Genomic DNA, 12467 nt, shown 5'->3' with positions numbered 1-12467 from the left:
AAATGAAGCATTATGACAGGAGCAGGAATTTGCTCTTGCTGCTTTTTGGTGAAACATGCCCCTGCTTTTTTTTTTTTTTTTTTTTAATAGACTAAATCAGTTTTGATCATGCTGTGTGTCAAATCACAGTAAATAATTACTCTTTTCAAATGCTGGCTAATTGGTGGTGCATCATGCTGTTTGTAGTGTTAGAGATCTCGCTCTAACTCTGGTTAGCATTTAGTCTTCTATGGGTCTGTGTTTGAAAAATATCCAAGTGTCCTTGGATTCCTTTTACTTTAGTCTCTCTCTCTGTAAAAATGAGTCTATGGATTGAATCCAAAAAGTGGTCGACGAACAATTCAAGTAATTCATTAGCAAAATGAGCACAGCCATATGAGCACACTACGTACTGCATGTATGGGAAAAATGCACCAGAAATTCACAGAGAGTAGCACCATGCTGAGAACTGCAGAGTACAGAAACCTAATGGATGTCTGGGTCAGATTTATAGTAGCTCATCCCCTCCACTGCTATGAGAAAAATTTGACTGGAGCACACCAACTCCAGAGACTATAATTCATTCGCCATCTCACTCCATTTTATTCAGCCAGAGTACATTGGTGAGTATTGGGCTCCTTTTTTCGGGGCCAATAAAATGTAATCACTGTCTGCCAGGACCAAGGTCGAACTATATTCCTAAAGCAATGCGATGATCATTCTGGCCCTCTCTGAAGGTCGACTGGCTGTTTATTTTTTCCCTATGCCTGTAAGATGGATTGTTAAAAAATTAAATAGGGGATGTTTGCTTTTGATGAAATTGTAGATTATAGTTTAGGTGTTTTATTTTTTTCCCGATGATCTAATCCAGAGTGTGATAACTGAGCAGATAGGATGTTTGAACAGGTTTACAGTGAACACATTTACTGTTGCATGAATTACACTTGTGAAATTTCATTGTGGTGATGGTCTCCTCAAATCCTCTATTGGCATTAGTAAGCCAGTCTGACATCATCCTGTTGACTCTCATCCCTTGTGAAAGCTCTTCATAGACCAGCCTGTGTTGTAAACTCCATGATCTAAGCCTGAAACCCCCACCAGTGTTTTTCTAACTAGACTTAGAAATATTATGATTATCTTCCCAATTCTGCCACTCACCTTGAAATTAAAGGTAAAAGGAAGCTGCATAGGGATTTTCATAGGGATTTGTAGTACCCTGAATACCACTCAAAATGTTGTTTTCCAGAAGACATCATTAGAATGAACTGATAAAAATATAGACATAGAAGCTGAGAAGTTGAGATTCTTTTTTCTCACATTTTGTTTCATTTCGAAAATCACCATTTAAATTACAATTCTGTCAGGTGTACTTTGAGTGATTGCCCTTCTTCGTTATGTTAATTTTGCCAGAAACATTTTAACTATCATTAGCAAAACTTAGCTAATGTCAGAAACATGCATATTTAATATTAACTAACAGAGATGGGCAGTAATCCAATTTAATTTTTGCTTGATGCATAAAGTTAAAAGATTAAAACTAAAGTTTTAAAAAGACACTTTTCCATTTGATTCCATTTTATATGATGGATTAGGCAGAAAAAGTAGAACTGGGCTGAAAGATCTATCGCTTTATTAACTATTCAGGTTGTAAATCATGTTTTAAAAAAGTAACTAAGTAACTAAGTAATTAATTACTTTTGAAAATAAGTAACCAGTAAAGTAACGGGATTACTTTTTGGGGCAAGTAATCAGTAATTAGTTACTGATTACCTTTTTCAAGTAACTTGACCAACACTGTTAACTAATATCAACTAATATTAGCTAAAGCCAGAAACACACATACTGAACATCATATAATACTGCAGGGTCTCTAACTTAATATAAATAGAATAGAATAGAATAGAATTCAACTTTATTGTCATTGCACATGCACAGATACAGGGCAACGGAATGCAGTTTGCATCCATCCAGAAGTGCTTTAGCCATGATATAGATATATTACAATATATATTAGCAATAATATAGATATGTAAGTATATTACAGAAATGGGTCTATTATGGTATGTTATAATGTACACGGTATGAAGTATGTTGTGAATATTCTATAACTATAGGTATGTACAGGCTGTAGTGAGTACAAGCTATGTACAGGATATGAACAGGATATAAATATGAAAAACTATACAGAATATGAAATAAATAACTTTACAGAAATCTGAGATATACAGTTATACAGAAATGGGAACTATGCAAGTTGTAAACAGTTGTAGGGTTAAAAATTATCGTATGTACAGAATGATTATTTACAGAGCTATACAGTAGTGCAGTTAAGATAAATTAGATATGTGGATAATTTCTACAGTATCTATATAAAGTGCTAGTGGTTGTGAGTGGTGGTTCAGTCCATGTTATTATTGTGTGTTTGAGGGTACAGTTGTCCATTGTGGGTGTGTGTATGTTCAGTCCATGTGTTAACGTGGGTCAGATGTCAGGAGGCAGAGTTCAGGAGTCTGACAGCTGTGGGGAAGAAGCTGTTCCGGTACCTGGTGGTCTTAGTCCGGAGGCTCCTGTAGCGCCTCCCAGAGGGCAGGAGGGTGAAGAGTCCATGTGATGGGTGACTGGGGTCTCTGATGATTTTCCCAGCCCTTTTCAGACACCGCTTCCTGTAGATGTCTTTTATGGCAGGAAGTGGTGCTCCGGCGATGCGCTGGGCAGTTTTCACGACCCTCTGCAACGCCTTCCGGTCCGAGGCAGAGCAGTTCCCGTGCCAGACTGTTATACAGTTGGTCAGGATGCTCTCGATGGTGCAACGATAGAAGTTCACCAGGATGTCTGAGGACAGGTGGTTCTTCCTCAGAGTCCTCAAGAAGAAGAGGCGCTGGTGAGCCTTCTTGACCAGCTTGGAGCAGTTGGTCGTCCAGGTGAGATCCTCGGAGATGTGGACTCCCAGGAACTTGAAGCTGCTCACACGCTCCACAGCCGTCCCCTTAATGTGGATGGGTGGATGTGGGTCAGCATTCCTCCTGTAGTCCACGATGAGCTCCTTGGTCTTCTCGGTGTTAAGCAGCAGGTTGTTTGTGTCGCACCACTCAGCCAGACGATCCACCTCCTCCCTGTAGGCGGCCTCATCGTTGTCACTGATGAGGCTACAGCACCTTGAGGCACTGCTGTTATGATTTGGTGCTATATAATTAAAACTGAACTGAATTGAATTAAATATGTGGGCTTTGGATATGGTTCACAAATGCTCAAATGTTTGATTAATATCTATCAAGCACTCTGTGAAAACAGCTCTATAGGCTGTACAATGTAACAGTTAAGGAAAGTTTATGTGCTCAGTTTTCCCTCCTGGCTCCAGTGAGGACCACTGAGAGAGAAAGCTCATCTCTCCGATCAGCTTCATTTAGGCATTGATTTTTACATGTGGCCTTGAATATTGAAAATTTCCTTCTCAAAACCCGGTCAGACCAGTGGGGGGAAAGACTACGGGGAATCAATTCAAATTAATTTTTCAAGATGAGGTGTTTCTGTCTATTACTGTAAGCAACTCTCATTTTAAATAGATCCACTGCCTGAGAGTCAGTCCCAGAAAAAAAAAGAAAGAAAAAAAACATGATTGCTTTCTTTAACTCAGGAGGGCATGGAATAATTCACCATCTGAGTTTGGAGGGAGCTGCAGGACCAGCTCAGTGAAATGAAAACCTGCATCTTTTGGTGCATAATCAGGTATTGAAGAATTTGTTCCAATGAACAACCAAACTATCAGCTGTGTGCACACATGTAGCACAAAGCGATGGATCATTTAGCAGTGTATATACACTGAGGTGGAAAGTGAGAATATTTCCTGTATTTAAAAACTCTGAATACCATGGGAATGGACTTATTACTTGCTGTAGGTGTTCTTTAAGGATGCAGAGCTATATTAGCTGTGTTGGCACTGACAGTTTAAATTGTAGTTGTACTTTCTAGCTGCCTGAGTCCATTTGTTCACTATGTGCCTCTTCTTTAACCGCTAAACAGATGCTTCTGGCAATGTGCAGGTTCTGACTGCTAATGTGGTGCAGGAACAGAGGTCCTAAAGTTTTTTTGCCTATTTGTTTGAAATCATAAGCAGGTGTAGATGCACAACTGCTTCCAGCAATCATGGCTAAAACAGTAACAGCATCTCCCCGGGCAGAACTGGTTGTAGCAGAAACTCTAACAAAAACTTCTTTGTGAAACTGTAGCAGTACATGTAGCCAACAACAAAGTTACATTTCCAACGTCAGCACAACCTTGTCAACTGTCAACCTGTCAGCTGACAGTTACTGAACTTGGAAATGTTAACTTGAATAAGAGCACCAAGTTTAACTTGGATGTTTAACAGTGCAAATTGTATTTTGGTTTAGTTAGGTGCAACTGTAAATATCTATCCGAACGCCAATTTGGGATTTCTCAATGAAGCGAAAAAAGGGCAATTTTTAGTCCACATTATTACAGCCAAAGGACCTTTGTTAGGTTTTAAAGAAGACCTTCGTAAAGAAATAGCAACGTTTTTCCAATTGCAAAATCTACTACGTCCTTGTAATGCCTAAACAGAGAAATTTCTTGTACAAAAGTAGTTTTCATTGCAAAATCTAACCAAGTAGTTTCAGTGCCTAAACATAACCATGTCATTTTTATTGCCAAACCAACTAATTTTTTGTTCCTAAACCAACCCTAGTGACTTTCAATGCGTAAACCGAACAATGTTCTTGTAATGCCTAAACTCAAAATAATATCAAGATGTTTTTAATGCCTAAACCCAGGGGTCTCCAATTCCAGGCCTCGAGGGCCGGTGTCCTGCAGGTTTTAGATGTGTCCTTGGTCCAACACAGCTGATTCAAATGGCTAAATGACCTCCTTAAGTTCTCCAGAGGCCTGGTAACGAACTAATCATGTGACTCAGGTGTGTTGACCCACGGTTATATCTAAAACCTGCAGGACACCGGCCCTCGAGGCCTGGAGTTGGAGACTGCCTAAACCTAACCACCTACTGTATTGTTCAGACAATAAGGCGCACTTGATTATAAGGTGCATTAAGCGAAACAAGCATTAGCATTCATCCTCCAACTTCACTGGTTATATTATGCTAACAAAGCTGTGTTAGCTAGTGATCAGGTAGCACATCATTATATACCAGCTAGCCCAACTTCCGTAACCCTACAAACGTCACTGCTGTTTAGTTTTCTGTCTTCATTTATGTTGGAAGTGATAGCAGAGCTGTATGTTTTAATTATTTCAGAAATCTCTCAGTCAGAACATGCTATATCATGTTTAGGTGGAAACTAGCGAGCTAACTTCCTGCTAACTTCTAACTCTGTTAAATTTAATAAATCCTGTTTTCATGGATGCCTGAATGTTAAACTTAATTGTTACACCTGGTAAAGCAGCAACACTGATCATTTTGTTAAAGATGAAAGAATTTAGGCAGTTTTTACCTCTCAGTGATGCTGCAGTGTTTGTTTGACTTTGGGACCTGAAGCGGACGGAGTTTTGGACCCAGATTACTCTGCGAGGCTCCTGACTACGGTAGCCGTAATGTTCTGACAATCCATCAAGCAGTGCGGCTTCGTAGCTTACCAAAGTCGTACTAAAACATTTTTGACAGATTTTTGAGTGCCGTGTACCACCTGAAATTGGTTCGAGGTCAGCAAAGCACAACCAGAATGCATTCATAAGGTGCACTGTCGATTTTTGTGAAAACTAAAGGCTTTTAAGTGCTCCGTATAGTGCGGAAAATACGGTAGTTTTTCTATATTAAACCTAACCCTGTAGTTTTTAATGCCTAAAGTTAACCAAGTGACATATTTTTATTTTTGTAATATATTTTAAAAAACAAACAAACAAACAAACAAAAAAAAACAATACGAATGGAGTGTGAACATCTGTGAAATCTGAAGACTTAAACTTGAGTCTCTGGTGTAAATAGATCCACCACCAAGGCCTCAGCCTTTGAAGGTGGCCATTTTCACCCTATAAATAAAGGGGAAAAGATAATGAGCGCATATGAGACCGGACAAATGAGAACTCATATTCGGGAGACAAATCAGTAGAGCTCGAGACTATTTCATGGATGGCTATTTATTAAATCGGGCTTTCATAACAGCCAGTGCATAGCTGCTGTTGTCTTGTGTTTGTTTACTTTGCGGTATGCTTGTTATTGGATCATTGTTGATTTTCCAGATAACAGTGCTGTTGAGTGGTATGCTTTAAAAAAAGAGTATGTGTGGTGTAAATTACAGTATTGATAGTGGTTGTTTTATTATAAATGTTTGCCACATAAGTCAGGCTTTCCTGTGTGCCATTGAGTAGTCACGCTATGTGTGTATACTTTATATACACAGCATTAACATTTTACAAATATATATTCATGTAGCTGTTTGTCGTATGGTTGCTGCGGGTGCTACCAAGCTCCTATTGCATTCCTGTCATGATATCCCTTACATAAAAGATGCTCCACCTGCTATGGATTGACCTCCAATTGAGCTGTGCCCCCTCATGCAGTGGTTTCCCAATGGTGCATCAAGGCACACCAGTGTGGCTTAAGAAATACATAATTTCTTTGCTTACATGGTGCCAATCGAGCTAATGAGGACATAAAATATCGAGAAACTTTGCCTAATTTAGAGTTCAGGGTCTAAACTGTAAATTGTGAGTGTTTTTGTAAAGAAAATGCAAATTCCAAAGCATAAGTAGTCCTGCTCTTTGCTAAAGTTTGTTATAAAATGTTCTCTTTTAATCGCAGCCAGTGTGAAGTTGTTGAATGAAACTGGTTTTCATCAGCCTATTTTCTATGGATATTTCCAGTTTTTGCATATTATTGCACTTGGCTGGTATGGATAAGGCTATGTACTGGTAAGTGCAATGAACACAAAGTTAGCAAATATATCCTAAAGCATCAAATCTGAATGTACCGGTGTGAGCTCTATTGTTTCTGCCGTTAAAGAATGAAGTAAAGAGCCTTGTTTTAACACCATTTACCAAATCGGTTTTCATCATTTTATGGTTTCTGGATATTTAGTTCAAAACATGAAACACATTTAAATGAATACTTTTAGTATTTTCCCTTTTTTGGGTTCAGATCAGTAAACAGCCCACAAAAACGTGCAATATTCACTTTCAAAGATAACACCCAGCAACTTAGTACACATCGCTGGAGTGTGTTAAATATGTGAAGGAGAGGTGTCGTGACAGACTCTGCTGCCTAGAGTTTCTCTGAAGTTTGCAGCTGTTGTTCATGACCTGATATTCAGCACGACTAGCAATGAGCAATAAACACCAGAAGCAAATGGAGCTCTGCCCGTTTTCATACCTGTTCTAGCTGGCCGATTGCAGCTGAGAGTGAGAGAGCTGAGAACTAATGCTGGATACTAGCTGCAGAAACTGGCTCACGCAGGACCCCCATGAAATAAGCTTTTCAGCACTCTATGACTACCAGAGCAGCTCTTCTGCCAAAAGAGCACTTCGCCATTGAGCAAGAATGGCTCAGAGAATACCAGTTTTCATGCTATTACTTAATGCATCAACTATACAATACTATATTTATCCCAGATTTGAGGAATTATTTTGTTACAGTATAATAATAATAATGATGATGATGATGATGATGATGTTGAGGATAATAAAAAACAATTAGCAAGCAGCTTTTTTATTCTGAATAAAGAAAATATTTGAAGATTTGGACTTGATTAAAAATTGCATATAACTGTCTCATCCCAACTAGTTAACAAACTGATGGGTGAAAAACTGCAGTGTTAAAAGAGTGTGACATTTAACAAATTGGCCAAAAGTGTGCATCGTACTCTTTTGTTTCTGCTGAAGTGGCAGCGAGCGCCCAGAGGTCAAGACAATCCATCCGTAGCTCAGACAGATGACTTACAACTCCGACAAACGGATCCGCACCACCACACAATACCACACGGGTGTTTCCTGTGCACGAAACATATCTGGTCGTGTTCCAAATTTTAAACCCAAAGGTGGTTTTCTGTCTTCGATCACAGCAGCGGTACCTGTGACACGGCTCCCCGGTGTCAAATAGCACTGAGAAAATGTACTGCGTGATGATCAAATGAGCCATAAAAAATATTTCAAAGGAAGAAAAGCTAATTAGAGGTAAAGTGACACCCGCTTCAACTCAAGCATAACATGGCAGGTGTACAAGCACTAACGCCGTCCCACAGCCGCTGTTGCCTGCCAGGCCTGGCTGATTGACATGACGTTGCTTCCCAGACCACAACAATGCCAGCAGGGTCCTTGTTATTTTGTCTGTTCTCAAAGGCGCCTTCTGGTAGCCCATAAAGCACCATCAGGCTCCAAGCCCTGCAGTCATTCAATTAAGAATTTACTGGGCTATTGATTTCACCACAAGCGAAGCGCCTCACATCTTGGAAACAATAAGGAGCCCATAAAGGCTATACTAGCCTTTTACCTAAAGGGTGATGACATGGTCTTCAGTGTGGAGAGAAAGGCAGGGAAAGGCTAATGCACGAAAAGTGAACAACATCTGAATCGAGTTTACTCTTACTTCAATCTCCTTTTTAATGAAGCAGTACCTTCATTTTCAGCGTGACCTTTTGAATAAATTGTGATTTTTTATTTTTAAAGAAAAACAATTTTTAATTAATGTTGTCAAGAATCACTAGTGTCACTGCTTCTAGAAACTAATTAAAGATTCCCTAAAGTCAGAGATGGTGTCGAATAAAAGTTTGAGAAATTAAAAAAACTCTGGGGGACTAGCCTAAGTGCGTAGAAGAAAATAAATGGCATGCTTGGCAGAAAAAGAGCCCACAATGTATGTGCTGCCATAAACAATTTTGGGGTGATAAAACAGCTCTGAGCTCAGTTATTGACTATTTTTTATTAGATAAATTTTAATTCAATGCGTTGTTTTGCCTTTTCACTAAATTTAATGAATTCTTTCTTGTTAGCCTTAGCGTGAGCTTGCTGGCAGGCAAACTCATCTTTTTCTTTCGGACCAATTACTTGACAACCAATAACAATCTTTAGGTCAGTTATCAAATAATGTTTTTTTTTTCTGTGTGGGTTGACCACACGAATAAGCAAAAAGAAACAAAAACCGTAAAACACCAACCGAAACCTACAGCAACAAGCTTTTTGCCCACTTGGGGGCAGCACAAACGGGCTGCAAGCAACACACTGATTTGTTTGTTAGCAAATGCAAACATCCAGAAAAAAACAGAACAGCATTAGCTTTCATTTACATCTATTTATAAGCTCTTGTAAATCTGCTATTTTCATCACGTGGCGTTTTGGTGCTTTTGCCCTGAGACATAAGCTAAAAACTGATGACAGCAAACAAAAGACATGGTGGACATGAGCTAAATAAGACCAAGGAACACAAAAACACACTTGCGTGATCCACTGTAGTATAAAAGTGTTACTGATATATTTGGTAGCCACTGTAATGTTGCATTCTTTCATGTTTTAGCAGGATTTCACAGCCCTTCTTGTTATTAATGCCAGCAAAGTTCCCAAGCTGCCATCTAATAAATCTCCCATGCCCCCCACCCCCCACCTACATTGAGCGACCCCATGTGGCATCCTGAAGCCAGGCTTAATAAACTTTGGGGTCATTCTTGTCAAAATTGTGTTCACAGTATCATCCACTGCAGAGCTTTGGGGAAAAAAATACAACTGTTGATGCAACACAAGTTGAGCTGGGCCAATTGAGACTACAATGAAAGCGAGAGAGGAGGAGCGGTCGTGTAGAGTGAGTATAAGCTGGAGAGAGGAAGGAGCGTACGAGAGTAGTGCGGCCAGAGGAGAGTACATGTAGATGCTTAATGAATTCAGTCACAGCAGCACACAATGAAATCTTTATCCATGGGGGATGAGGCAGGGGACTTGGCAGAGCCCCGGCGTATCTCAGCAAGGGTGAAAAATAGAAATCCCACTGTCCCCCTGTTGGCTCTCCCTCATGTCAGCTGCCTTGGTTACTGAATTGGCTGCCAGCGAGCCCCCGCCACTCCACTCTATCCCTCCTCCTCCTATTCCCCTCTCTCTTTCTCAGTCGTTCAGTTCAACTCTCCTTCACACTCATGTATTTTTCCCTGTTTCTGTCACTGTACTTCGAGCTGTCCCTCTGCTTTTTCTTGTATTATTAACCCATCCTCCTGAGTCAACTTCCTGCCACCGCAAGTGCACATTGCTGCTTCTCCTCGAAGTCCGTAAATGATGGCTGTAATACACACCCACTGCACAAAGACACACTCTGCACAAGCTCTTAAAATGCAAGGACTTGACTTACCTTGTTACAGGTTGTTCTGATAATTATGTTTTTATTAGACGATTTGGAAAAGAGAGGAATAAATTAAAATCCTTACCTTTTGGAGCTTCTCTGAACTTCTTTTCCTTCGCAGACACTGGGATTTACTGCAATTTTCTCACTTTCCCTCCCGACGTGTTGGTTTCTCTATCTCAGTCTTTCCACTGTGGGTTTTTTCTTGCAGAGAAAAGTCCAGCTGACCCCCTGCGCTGGGAAAACCAGGCAAGAGGGGATTTAAAAAAAAGAAAAGAAAAAGACCAGAGAGCAAGCGCTGGCAACTCCTGATGAACTCAGCTTCTACCTCGCTGCTCCTTCCAGCACTCGGGGTGAATGAAGTGTGAGACAAAGTAATCTTCAGGTGAGGAGACAGACTCCCTTTCTCTCTCCTTCTTTCACTTTCCTCCTCCTGCACGCTCTCTCTCTGTGTCCTGTGCTCGCTCTACCTGCTCAGAGCGCTGTGGATGAGCTCACACACAGCTCTCTCTCTTGTGTCTGAGCGCTGTGCTCTTGCTCCATCTATTCCCCTCATTTCTCCCTCCCTCTCTCCCTTCATCCATCCCTGTACGGCTCATGAATGTTTAGACACGGCAATTGTAGCTGAAAGGCACTGAATTAACCCGCAGGACTCAAAATACACTCTTTCGCTCCACTCACTTTCCCCCACTTTATTCTTTTGTTCTCGCATTGGCTGCAACCCCTCTCACTGTGTATGTGACCCCCCTGAGCAGCACAATCAGTTCTTTTTAGGGGGAGTGATAGTCTATTAACTTTGTGGTCTTTTCTCTTTACTGTGTTTTATCAACAGACCGTCTGAAGCTTGGTTAAAGGATTGTGGCTCGAACATCCCCAGCAGACTTCAGCCTGTTACATTAGAATGCAGCACACATGACTTCACATTATAAGAAAATTGGTTCATAAAATAATCATGAACAAAACAAGAAATATGTATGATGAATAAGTAAATATTTGCTTCTCCCTTGGCTGATTAATAATTAACTGTCCTTAAACAAGTCTAATTGGGCTTAATTGAAGGTATTGAGTCATTGGAAAACAGATAAAAATCAAACCGCTCATGTCCCCGCGGGCTCAGAAGCGTTTCCGATGAGTTAAATGAAAGCCGAGCTCGTCATATGCCTCCGAATCAAAGTCTGAAGAAGTCCCGGATTTAAAGTCTTACATCAATTTATGTCAAGTCACCGGAGATAAGTGCAGCTTCAATTCCTTAACCCCGCTGACAATTCTGCTGCTGTACTTTGAATGGCATTGGCCCGTTCTGCATCATATTATACATCGCTTGAAAACACACCTCCTTTTAGATTCAGATACCAATGCCACAGCAATAACAGCAGCAGCTGCAGCAATCGTTGCCCTTTTTGTCATCTATAGGGACTCTTTAAATCTTTGTGTTGCACTTAGCTTTCCAGCAAATACACTTCCTAGCTTTCATTCCCACTAACAAACGAAGGTATTGTTAAAGGTGTTCTTACGCATCATGTGTACACGTGATCCTATACTTTAGATTTTTGCTGTTTGATTATTCTTTCTCTCTGTAACAGCAAAAACAGTATTACCATACTAGCTACGTATAACAAAAAAGGAGACCTGCTTATTTTTAGGTCTATATTTTTGTCTCTACTAGGGTGGCTTTGCATGAGTCCCAGCTTAAAACAATAATTTATTATCGTATTTATTGTCTACTAAGCCTTGGTGAAGTTCATCAGCTGATTAACTGCCTGAAGCCAGACCTTTTAGCTCCTTTCTATTTAAGCTGACCTTCCTCTCCACTTCTCCTTGGGAGCTTGGGAATGACCATATTAAGGATTTTCTCTTTGAGATTATATAGACACAAGTGTAAAAAAACAAACTCTAAAACTAGTCTAAGAAATTTATTCAGCTCGTATATGTAGAAGGTTGGCCAAGATAAGCTTCCTTAGCCTACAAGCCACTTTGCAACCCACCTGAGCTTCACCTTCTTCTTTTCATACTCCACCTGACTTAATCAGCATCAGTGTTGTTGGTTTCTGATACATCATCTGGTCTTCGATACTCTTCCTGCCTCATGCAATGTAATGCTGGTTGTATTGCAATGGGTTGCAATTTAAGAAGCACAGGTGATGCAATGGTGCTGGTTTTGATTGTAACCATAAGCTAGATGACTGAAGAGGTCACTTGGACAAGTGAT

At 40.2% G+C, this 12467-nt stretch overlaps 1 protein-coding gene across 2 annotated transcripts in view; it reads right to left on the bottom strand.

Moving 5' to 3' along the window:
- Positions 1-10826, bottom strand: part of LOC146380607 (cadherin-20-like) — a 99891-nt gene extending 89065 nt beyond the window's left edge. For both annotated transcript variants that reach the window (XM_084939802.1, XM_084939803.1), the window contains exon 1: positions 10344-10826. The gene's annotated coding sequence lies outside the window, so the exon portion shown is untranslated. The remainder of the gene's footprint in view (positions 1-10343) is intronic.
- Positions 10827-12467: the final 1641 nt, after the last annotated feature.

This window comes from Perissodus microlepis, chromosome 9 (genome assembly GCF_051167445.1).
Source record: "Perissodus microlepis isolate ML-2025 ecotype Zambia chromosome 9, ASM5116744v1, whole genome shotgun sequence".
Taxonomy (NCBI): domain Eukaryota; kingdom Metazoa; phylum Chordata; class Actinopteri; order Cichliformes; family Cichlidae; genus Perissodus; species Perissodus microlepis.
This window is presented reverse-complemented; position numbering and strand designations above follow the sequence as displayed.